The following is a 10,780-nucleotide window of genomic DNA, read 5'->3' on the forward strand; positions in this document are numbered from 1 at the left end:
GACTTCAAGTGAAAAGGTGAGCAAACACAACACAAAATGGAAATCAGCTAGTTTGGGCTTGAGTGCCACCTAGGTCCCTGAGCTAATATAAAAACATAACCTTTCTTAATACATAATTTTCTGTCCTTTGCCTAGTGGAATTCACAGGCTTAATGATATTTTTGTTTTGTTTAAAGTCTCAAGCTTTTCTCAAAACATGTTACCTAAGAGTGTCAGCTGAAAAGCAAGTTCTCACTGACTTCCGTGGAGGCAAGGCCAGATCCTATGTGACAACGATGATCCATCAAGCCTGCCAATCTGCTCCTAAGGACCTTGGCTCAATCCATAAAATCATTACTCTCTTCTTCTGCTTGAAAAGGTACCTTTTCAAGCATCACTTTGCACAGGATAGAGAGCTGTAAAAAACCTGTTTGTCTGAATTGTTTAAAAATTACCAAACTCTGTGGGCAGGATCAGAGGCTCCTGTTCCTCCTGTCCTCCATCCCCTTTGTACCTTCTCTGGGGTATGTCAGTGCGTTTGGAGAGCAGAAAATGTTGTAGGGCCTCAGGGGTCTACAAAGTTTTACCACAGAAATAGTAGGTGCCTATGCACTCACTGGGGCCACTGAGTCCGGGGGGATTTACCCATAGAGGAAAAACGTAGTGCATTCCCTGTCCATGTAAAGAGTTTTGTGTTATAGTGACAGCGCACTAAAAATATTTAGGAGAGGCTGTTTGTACAAAATCAAAGTATACCATGAGGATCTTCCTTCCATCCAGCGGTGTGGGCCTGGGCGTTGAGCTGCCTTTCAGCTTGCTGCTGGTAAGACATAGCAATCCTCGCGCCCCAGGCCTCAACCTCAGAACCATTTGTGTTATGGACAGCTGTTCTGACCAGAATCTGCCACATCCCAGCAGCTTCTTAACTCTGCTACTGCATATAATTTCCTTGCTGGATGAGTGCAAGGGAGCTGTAATTCCCCAGCCCTAGGCTACTAATGTCCAATGTCAGGCTGAGAGCAAATGATCCAGTGTAGGCCCAGCACTCACAAAAGCACAACCTTAGCTTGTAACGTAGCAAGTAACTTTGGCGGTAAGTGGCATGGCTTGGCAGAGTAAACACCAGTCATTGGAGGCTAGTGACATTTTGCCTGCCACTATGTACAGATGCTCACTTGTCACAAGTACATGTTGCGCTTGTCTCATGCTTTGTAGCAATCAGCCCTTTGCTTGGATTTAGGTGAAATGGTCTGAAAAGAGACAAAGATTCATAGTGTGGGAGCAGCAGCTTAAGAAGTGGTTTTGATGTCTGCCCAAACAGCCATTAGAGGCAAAAGAAATGCCAATCTGGAGCTGGCAGAGTATTTCGAGTGCTTTGAGTGCACGCAACTGCATGATGGAAGTGACAATCAGATGGTGCCCCAATCATCTTTTCTCATTGGAAAAAGCTTAAATGCACAGTCATTCTCTAGGAGATAAAACTATTCTAGGGAAAAGGGTTTTGTTTGAGGGCTTGAGGGGGCTACTGAACAAGGCCAAACATATTTTAAAGAAACCCTTCATAACCAGTGCTTGTATTAAAAAATTCTAGGGGAAAATGAAGCATTGCAGGAAAGCAGAAGGCATTAAAAGCATAGACATGGGCTTAAACCTCTACTGGGAGAACAAAACACACATTTAAAGGGTTTCATAACTGATATAATTCCACCTTTTCATGAAATCTCACCCTTAAATCACTTTGGTTATCCCAGTCTCCAGAAATGGGTGAGAAAGAAAGAATTTTAATTCTCAAAATACAATGATGCTTTCTAAACAGCTTACAAAAATTTCAGACTCTAATGTTCTGAATACTACCATTTTAATTTTTCTAGAACAACTCTAGAAAATTTGACCTGATTATCCCAAAAGAATATTTCTTGAGATAGTCTCATCAAACCAGTGCCTTCTTAAACTATTCCAGTTCTTCTGTTGACTCTGGCAAGGTGTTCCTGGAGCTGCTGCCATCTCCACCGAGCTCGTCCAGTTGTCACTGTGGGGCCCTCTCCAGCATATGGCAAAGGAATAGATGCCCACACACATCCTTTATCTGTCTGAGGGAAGAGCTATGCTGCTATAGGCACAGCTGTGGATGGAGCATACAGCAGGGGATGGGCATGTTCTGACTTGATTTAATGCTGCATTTTGCTGGGCAGAAAAACATCCCAGTGTAAAAATGTCTTTGGCAGTACCTCACCCTGCAATGTCGATCCTCCCTTCCATCCCCCTGCATCTCAAACAGCTGTGGTGCTGTCTCCAGTGTTACTCTAATGCCAAAATGTTTGCTCATACCACAGAGATTTTAGGGATACAAGCAAGTGTGTGTTTGTGTGTAATGATTTTTGGAATATCTCCCCCACTGTCAGTAGAAAGGTACCAGGATGGGAAGGATCCAGAATATCTGCAAGAACTGGTGAATTAGTCCTTTAAGAAAAGGTGAATTAGTACCTTTAAAGAAAAAAGTACCTGCCAGAAATTCTCTTCTTTAACACTCCACAGTCCTTTCCTTCCTATCCCATGTCAGCAAAATGTGCTTAATGGATCATACTGAACCTTTGCAGAATAGCAGCTGCTCATTTTACAGTTTTAATAAATTAAAGGCCAGTTTCAATGGGTTATGGGTCTGCTACTGCCAGACACGAACTGCTCCAAAAGCACGTGCTAGTTCTGAGCTGTTCTGTGATCTTCGTTTGCCCAGACTACAGGCCAAGAACTCAAGTTAAATGGCAAGCCATGGCACTAGTGAAATAAGAGTTTGTCAAAATCAATAGACAAGGTGCCACACTTGTGAGCTGAGCTCAATAATATACATTTTATGGTTCCAAGCAATAGCCCAGCCCAATTCAGAAAAAAAAAAAAAAAAGCCTGCATTTATTCAACAAAGGACTTGTAGTATTGTTGGTAGTGGACTTTGAAAAAATAAACATTGTTGAAGAATTGCCTGAGCTTCTCTGGTTATCCACTGTTGAGCTGGGTTCTTAGCCATATAAGTCAAGGTGAAGTATTAATGATCTTCATCCAAAGAAGCCCTCAATAACATCCCCGTCCCTAACTTTGGTATTATAACTAGTCCCATTGGAATCTATTGCACAGCTCAGATGCTTAAAGGTAGACACATGTCTGAGTACTTTCCTGCCTAAATCCTTTAACAGAAGAGCTAATATTTAGAAACAGGAGACAAGCTGAATAAAAACAGAAAGTGATCCAAAAATGGAGACTAGTAAATGCAAAATCAAAGTGTTTACAATTAAGGGAGGAAGCAGAGAGAGACTAAAGGGATGAAAGACAAAGCTCTAGATGTAGACATTAGATGTTGTACATGAATTGCAATACTGACTAGAGTGCAGCAAAAGGACAGCTTTCCCCCAATGCTTGAACACAATATTGCCGCTGAGGAAATTAATTTAATTAGATTAATAAGAATATGAAAGTCCCCTTTGCAAACATAACTGCTCGCATACACACAAATGCAATTATTTTGTGTTTAACTGACAGGAGAAATTTGTGTGTGAAATTAGCAAGGAGAAGAACTATTGCAAAACAAACAAATAGCATGGGAAAGTGCTAACTGCACAGTCAATGCGGCAAAGATCCTGTGTTCTGTCTATGACTCAAGGAACGAAATAGAAAAGTTAAGAGCTCACACCATGAGCTCCCAGCAGCGTGACTGTTTATGTGCAACAAAAGGACTAAATAAATACAAGGAAATGGGGAGAAAAAAGTTCCATCAACAATTTTTAACCATATGTTTTCTAAAGAAATAGCCTCTCATGGAGCTTTAGCTCCACTTACTGGCTGTAAATTAAAGTCCTTATATATACACAAAGGACAGCTCTCTATAGTTTTTACTCCCTTCAGTCTGGTCTCCTGCACTGTCCAGCTGAACTACCCTGACTGACCTTGGTGCAGCATAAATCAGAGGCACAGCAGTCCGTAGAAGTCAGTGAGGTCCACCAGACCGGACACACCACATTCATGGTGCACTGAGCTCCCCCAGGCTACCTACTGCTGCCAAGTGGGTCCACACCTGGCAAGGCAAAGAGCATACCTGGGCATATAACACAGCAAAGGCAAGCCAGGGTGCATGCAACTGTGATTCATGAAGCAGAGAGATCATGTACCAGTCCTCATACAGTTGCAAGACATGAGTATTTATCGCCATGAAGCAGTGGCCCCCACCAACTCAGCACAACCAATGTCTTTTTAAATGTACTACAAAGAGTGCATGCCTCATATCAGGGAGCAATCGAGACATTGCTATGCTTCTCTGGTTTGCCTCCTCCTCAGCATCACAAGTGGGTTTGCAGATTGAATTGCCTTAATCCTCCTCAGTCTTACCATGGAGCATGTATGTAGCGTGTCAGCACAGACACTTAAGAAGAACCAGAAAAGCCAGACTTAAGATGTGCTACAGTGAACAAAAGTGGGTAAGGAAACAGCTGGAAGTCAGTTACCCATGCGTGAAGGCCAATGGTTGGACCCTTAGTAGGAATAGGTACAACAGTACCTATACATAGATAATCAGAGAAGAGCAGGGTAGCCTGAACTTACGGAATGTCCTGAGGAGCAGCTAAGGACTTTGGGCTTATCTAGTTTGGTGAAAAGGAGGCTGAGGGGTGACCTCATTGATCTCTACAGCTTCCTGAGGAGGGGAAGTGGAGAGGGAGTTGCTGATCTCTTCTCCCTGGTGATAGGATGCATGGGAACGGTTCAAAGCTGCACCAGAGGAAGCATTTCTTTACTGAGAGGGTGGTCAAACACTGGAAGAAGCTTCCTAGAGGTGTGGTCAATGCCCCAAGCCAGTCTTTAAGAGGCATTTGGACAATGCCCTTAACAACACGCTTTGACTTTTGGTCAGCACTGAATTGGTCAAGCAGTTGGACTAGATGATCATTGTAGGTCCCTTGCATTCTATTCTGTTCTGTACCAACAGTATTCTATTATATACCAGCAATATTCTATTCTATACCAGCAATATTTAAGGGAACGCAGCAGTTACCCATTCAGGCACAGTGAAGCACACATGATCCAAAAAGCTAAAGAGCTCACCAGCAGAAAGAAGACAAATCCCTCCCAAACCAGGGAGAACAGCACATGCTGTCAGCGGTCCATGTAAGGGCATCGCACTACCCTAATTAAGCCTGAATAGCAAACGGCGAAAATTCCCTTACAGAGCCAGAAAGCAATAAAAGGTGGACTCAGAAAGCCATGGACAACTGTCTGCCAAAAAAACCACACCAACATGATACCTGTAACATCAGACCATCCTCAAGAATGGAAACAACGTGCTTAGTCAACCTGTTCTTCAGTAATGTGTATTCTGGACATGTGTGTAGCTTTACAGTCACTAATTTTAACAAACTTTTTCTGACCTTCAGCAGAGTGAAACAGACTGGGGATTTCCCTACAGGTTTCCCAGCCATGCCCCAGTTCTCGTGGGAGGAAACTGGTGCGAATTAACCGCCTGCTGTTCCTGCTCACAGTCACATACTTCATGCAAGCGCCTGACACCCGTTGTGATCTGACAGGCTGTGGTGGTACCTGCAGGTGGTGGGTAAGGCAGAAGCACAGGTGGTAGAAAACGCTGTTGCTGTGATCACTCTGAGTCTGCAGGGAGCCAAGGTTACCTCTTGCCCTGCTCGTTTGAGGTAAAAAAACGTTGCTGCACAACTATACGAGCAAAGCATTCATCTTTAGGTCAGAGTTAACTGAACCCAACGTGCCCTTACTTCTGCTCATTTTTCTAGTGTAGAAAACCTCAAAGGCATAATGCAAAGTCACATGTATTAAAAGGGACTACCTTAGGAAGGTTACCTCTTCATTTAATCATACGTTTCTGTTCTTGCTCAATTAACATACCTCATGCATTTTCATCCCTCTATTACAGCTGCAGTATCTTTAGACCTGAAGCTGTACGGCTCTGTGCCAGGCATTTACTGTTATCTGCTGAGATAGGTAAATCATTTTCTTTAGTGCAGGCTGTCAGCATGTATCCTTTCAAAGCAGAGAATAATTTCTGTGGTCTTTTCTGAGGATGTATGCCAGGTTTGTAATACAGTGAGAGGACCCTTGTTTCTCCACACCTCCCTATCTGAACTAGGGTTGGAGGTATGCCAGGTTGTGTGCGTGTTCAGGACCCAAGATGACAGCACAGGGCCCCCATCTCTAAAGTCTCCTGCTCATCAGGAGCTTTGGTCTGGTGCTACACCAGGTAGCACCTAACTTCTCTGTCATGTCCATGAATAAGACATCCAGTAAAACACTTCAGAAGTTTAGAAAGAGTGATCAGGAATTTCATAAGGAGACTGTCTCTATTAAAGATCAAATTGTCTCTGAGCACAGAGTGAAAGGCTTTATTAATTTATACAACAGCTTGTCATCGTGACTGTATTGCACCATACATTAGAGTGCACACAAGCAAAGAGCTCCCCAGGCAGTACAGTCTGGCACTGGTCCAGAGGAAATCAGCTACAACTTATATGGAGCTTCTTGCTAAGCTGATCACGCTGCTTTCAGGATAAAAGCTAGTATCTCCAGGCAGAGCTACTGCCTTACCTGTATGTACCAGCCTACTTAGTGGTCATGCAGAGACCTTGGTCCCATGCTTCATTGCAGTGTAGATGAGCTTTCTGTTGCTTATGATCTCAACAAAAAGCATTTGTAAGCATGGCAAGTGAGTCACAGTTTTTGTCCAAACTGAACTCTAGAAGCATGGGCTGTTTTTACTGCATCTCTGTTTTGCCTCTCCAGACGAAGCCCATCCGTCACTTCACATTCAAACTTCACTAGTTCATACACAGTATGACTACTGCCCTAGCTGCTTGTCACTGTAAGTGGCTGAATCTTAAAAGCAGTCTTATAGACAAGATGAACTGGGTTCAAAACAGGAATACTGTGTGTCCAGCCTTTGGCCCAAATCCATAGGGAAGAAACTGCATATTAAATAATGGATGCACACTCGTGTAAAACTACTTTGCACAAGCAACAACCGTCTTCAGGCTTAAAGGGCTGCTTGAATCAGTTGATAAAGTTGAGCTGTTGCTGTTCTGGTGAATGGAAGAGTGAGTTCATGCTCCCATGGCTCCATATGCAGAGCTCATGGTCTATTCTTACTTCATTTTCCAATATGGAGCACAGAGGTTTTATGCTAACTGTCTCCACAGGGAAGAATCATTCCCAACAAAAGCCAGGGGAAAAATCACAATCACAAAAGCTCTTCTAATGGAAATACATAGCCATAAAGGACAAGGCGGGGGGCGGGGGTGAGGGGGGAACGGACAGGACACTTTGAAACTGGAGAAGGCTTCGCTTGCCCAGAAACGTTTACCCATTTAATATAAAGCCTCAGGAAGGAAATGCAGTAATCTACTATACTATAACTGAACTGCTGTATTATCTAAAATATGTATTAGAAAGTCACCCTGCTGCGAGACAAAATATCATTAACTTCCTGATCTTTAGAGCAGCCAAGTCCTTCAAGGGATACTTAATATCAAAGCATAGCATAGCTCACTTCTTTTAGCTGAAATGGCTATGTACAAAGTATAAAAGAAACACAGGCCTTACTTCTATTAAGTATGAAAGCTGAAGACTACAACAGAAATTGTTGATCCTCCCAGACCTCTAGAATGGAATAATTACATAGAAGGAGAACAAATTCATCAAGAAATTGTCCATCAGTTTTCAGATGGAATATGATTTTCATTATTCCTTTTTTCCCCTTCCTTCTCTATACATGCCTTCTAGTGTTTCAGATAAAGTTAACAGTGATGAAAATGCAGCCAGAAAATACTAGCCAGAAAAGCCTCAATAATCACAGAATCACAGAATGATAAGGGTTGGAAGGGACCTCTGGGTATCATCTAGTCCAACCCCCCTGCCAGAGCAGGTTCACCTACAGCAGGTTTCACAGGACAGTGTCCAGGCGGGTTTTGAATGTCTCCAGAGTGGAAGACTCCACAACCTCTCTGGGCAGCCTGTGCCAGTGCTCTGCCACCCTCAAAGGAAAGAAATTCCTCCTCATGTTTAGATGGAACTTCCTATGTTCAAGTTTGTGCCTGTTACCTCTTGTCCTATCACTGGGCACCACCGAAAAAAGACTGTTCCCATCCCCCTGGTGCCCTCCCTTTAAGTATTTGTAAGCATTAATAAGATCCCCCCTCAGTCTTCTTTTCTCTAGACTAAAAAGAACCAAGTCCCTCAAGTCCCTCAGTCTTTCCTCATAAGAGAGGTGTTCTAATCCCCTAATCATCTTTGTAGCCCTTTGCTGGACCCTCTCCAGAAGATCCCTGTCTTTCTTGAACTGGGGAGCCCAGAACTGGACACAGTACTCCAGATGTGGCCTCACCAGGGTAGAGTAGAGGGGGAGGATGACCTCCCTCGACCTGCTGGCCACACTCTTCTTGATGCACCCCAGGATGCCATTCACCTTCTTGGCCACCAGGGCACATTGCTGGCTCATGATCATCCTGTTGTCCACCAGGACTCCCAGGTCCCTTTCCACAGAGCTGCTCTCCAGCAGGTCAGCCCCCAACCTGTACTGATGCATGGGGTTATTCCTCCCCAGGTGCAGTACCCTACACTTGCCCTTGTTGAATTTCATTAGGTTCCTCTCTTTCCAACTCTCCAGCCTGTCCAGGTCACGCTGTAAGGCGGCACAGCCTTCCAGCGTGTCAGGCACTCCTCCCAGTTTTGTGTCATCAGCAAACTTGCTGATGCTACACTCTATCCCTTCATCCAGGTCATTTATGTATATATTGAATATGACTGGACCCAGTACTGACCCCTGAGGGACACCACTCGTTACTGACCTCCAACTAGACTCTGCACCACTAACCACAACCCTCTGAGCTCTATCTGTCAATCATTTCTCAATCCACCCCACTGTCCATTCATCTAACCCACACTTGCTAAGCTTGCCTGTGAGGATGATGTGGGAGAGTGTTGAAAGCCTTGCTGAAGTCAAGGTAGACAACCTCCACTGCCCTCCCCTCATCCACCCATCCAGTCACCCCATCATAGAAGGCTATCAGATTAGTCAGACATGACTTCCCCTTGGTGAATCCATGTTGACTACTTCTGATAACCTTCTTTTCTTCCAGGTGCTTTGAGATGACACCCAGAGCAAGCTGTTCCATCATCTTTCCAGGGATGGAGGCGAGGCTGACCAGCCTGTAGTTTCCCGGGTCATCCTTCTTGCCCTTTTTGAAGACTGGAGTGACATTGGCTTTCCTCCAGTCCTCAGGCACCTCACCTGTTCTCCAGGACCTTTCAAAGATGATGGAGAGTGGCCCAGCAATGACTTCCCCCAGCTCCCTCAGCACTCGAGGGTGCATCCCATTGGCCCCTATGGACTTGTGGATATCCAGTTTATCTAACCGATCTCTAACTTGTCCTTCATCAACCAAGGGAAAGATTTCCTTCCTCCAGACTTTCTCTGTTACCTGCAAAGCCTGGGTCTCCCGAGGACTGGCCCAAACAGTGAAGACAGAAGCAAAGAAGGCATTCAGCAACTCCACTGTCTCTGCATCATCTGTCACTTCTCACATCCTCTGTCAATAAATGGATATGGGGTTCCCTACGTGAAAACTTGTGGAACAAATTGCAGGATACATAGTTCACAACTCGTGTGCAATTATTTAGAGTGGGATTCTTGTTCAGAAATTGAGCTTAATATCTTTGTGTTGCTTAAGTCCTACAAAGAGTGATAAAATGGTGTAGAGGCCTTGAGCTGGCCAAGTGTACAGTTGTTCATATTAAGTAGTGAGTCTTGTCTAAAACCAAATCATCCATTATACTTATGGCAAATTCAGATGAGATTGGTAAAGATTTAGGGATTAAAAATCAATATAACATTTAAACATAGATTTGAAAGTAATTCTTACCAGGTCCTGAGTCTGATATTCTTGAAAGACTGTGGGGGAATAGTAGGCACACTATCAGGAGTCACAATCCATTTCTACTTGCTGAGTGTGGAAACAAAAACGCCTATTGCAAAATAGTGGCAGCACTATTGGGATATCTCTTCAAGAGTAGGTAAAGATCAAAAGATTATGGGAGAAGGTCTACATCTCATTTTCTCTCCAAAAGATGTGTTCCCTTACAGGTGGAAATGAGTGAAGGGGACAGACTTCTGAGTCCACGTTTTCCTCACCATGGGATTTACCACCTGCTCCCCCATCATGGGCAGGACCAGTGCTTTATCTACCAGACGTGCTTCTCCCACAAAACAAGGTGCTGCACATAAATAGAAGGGAGGACATAGAATTTAGTATGAATTTGGGGTCACTGTTCCATGAGGATTGATCAAAAATGTCATGATTTATGAAAGGATACTGGTTTTGTCTTGATTACTATAACTAATGTGGAAAAGATAGTGGGATGTAGGGAAAATGACCCGAAACAGGAAAAGGAGAAGTCTGGTCATGTAACTTCACTATTCCTTTGAAAAAGGTCTTTAAAAACTCTAGGTGGGAAGACAATTTGGACTTCCAAGAAATGAAATGCCAGTATAAGGTGCTGTTGTACACTGGCTCATTTTAAGCTCTAGATATCTGTAAATGTCCCCTTGTGTTTAAGGGAGCTTAACTAACACAATATTTAGACACCTTAGAGGCCTATAAATCAAAAGCACACAAGGTAATCCCCTGGCATGCATGTCAGATGGTCCCTGTTATAAACTGACCGAAACCTTAGATCAAATTTGCAAACATATCACTGTTTTCACAGACTACCCCTCTCCAGCATGATATTAAGTGATATTCAT

Source organism: Vanellus vanellus, assembly GCF_965231255.1.
Source record: "Vanellus vanellus genome assembly, chromosome: 6".
Lineage (NCBI taxonomy): Eukaryota > Metazoa > Chordata > Aves > Charadriiformes > Charadriidae > Vanellus > Vanellus vanellus.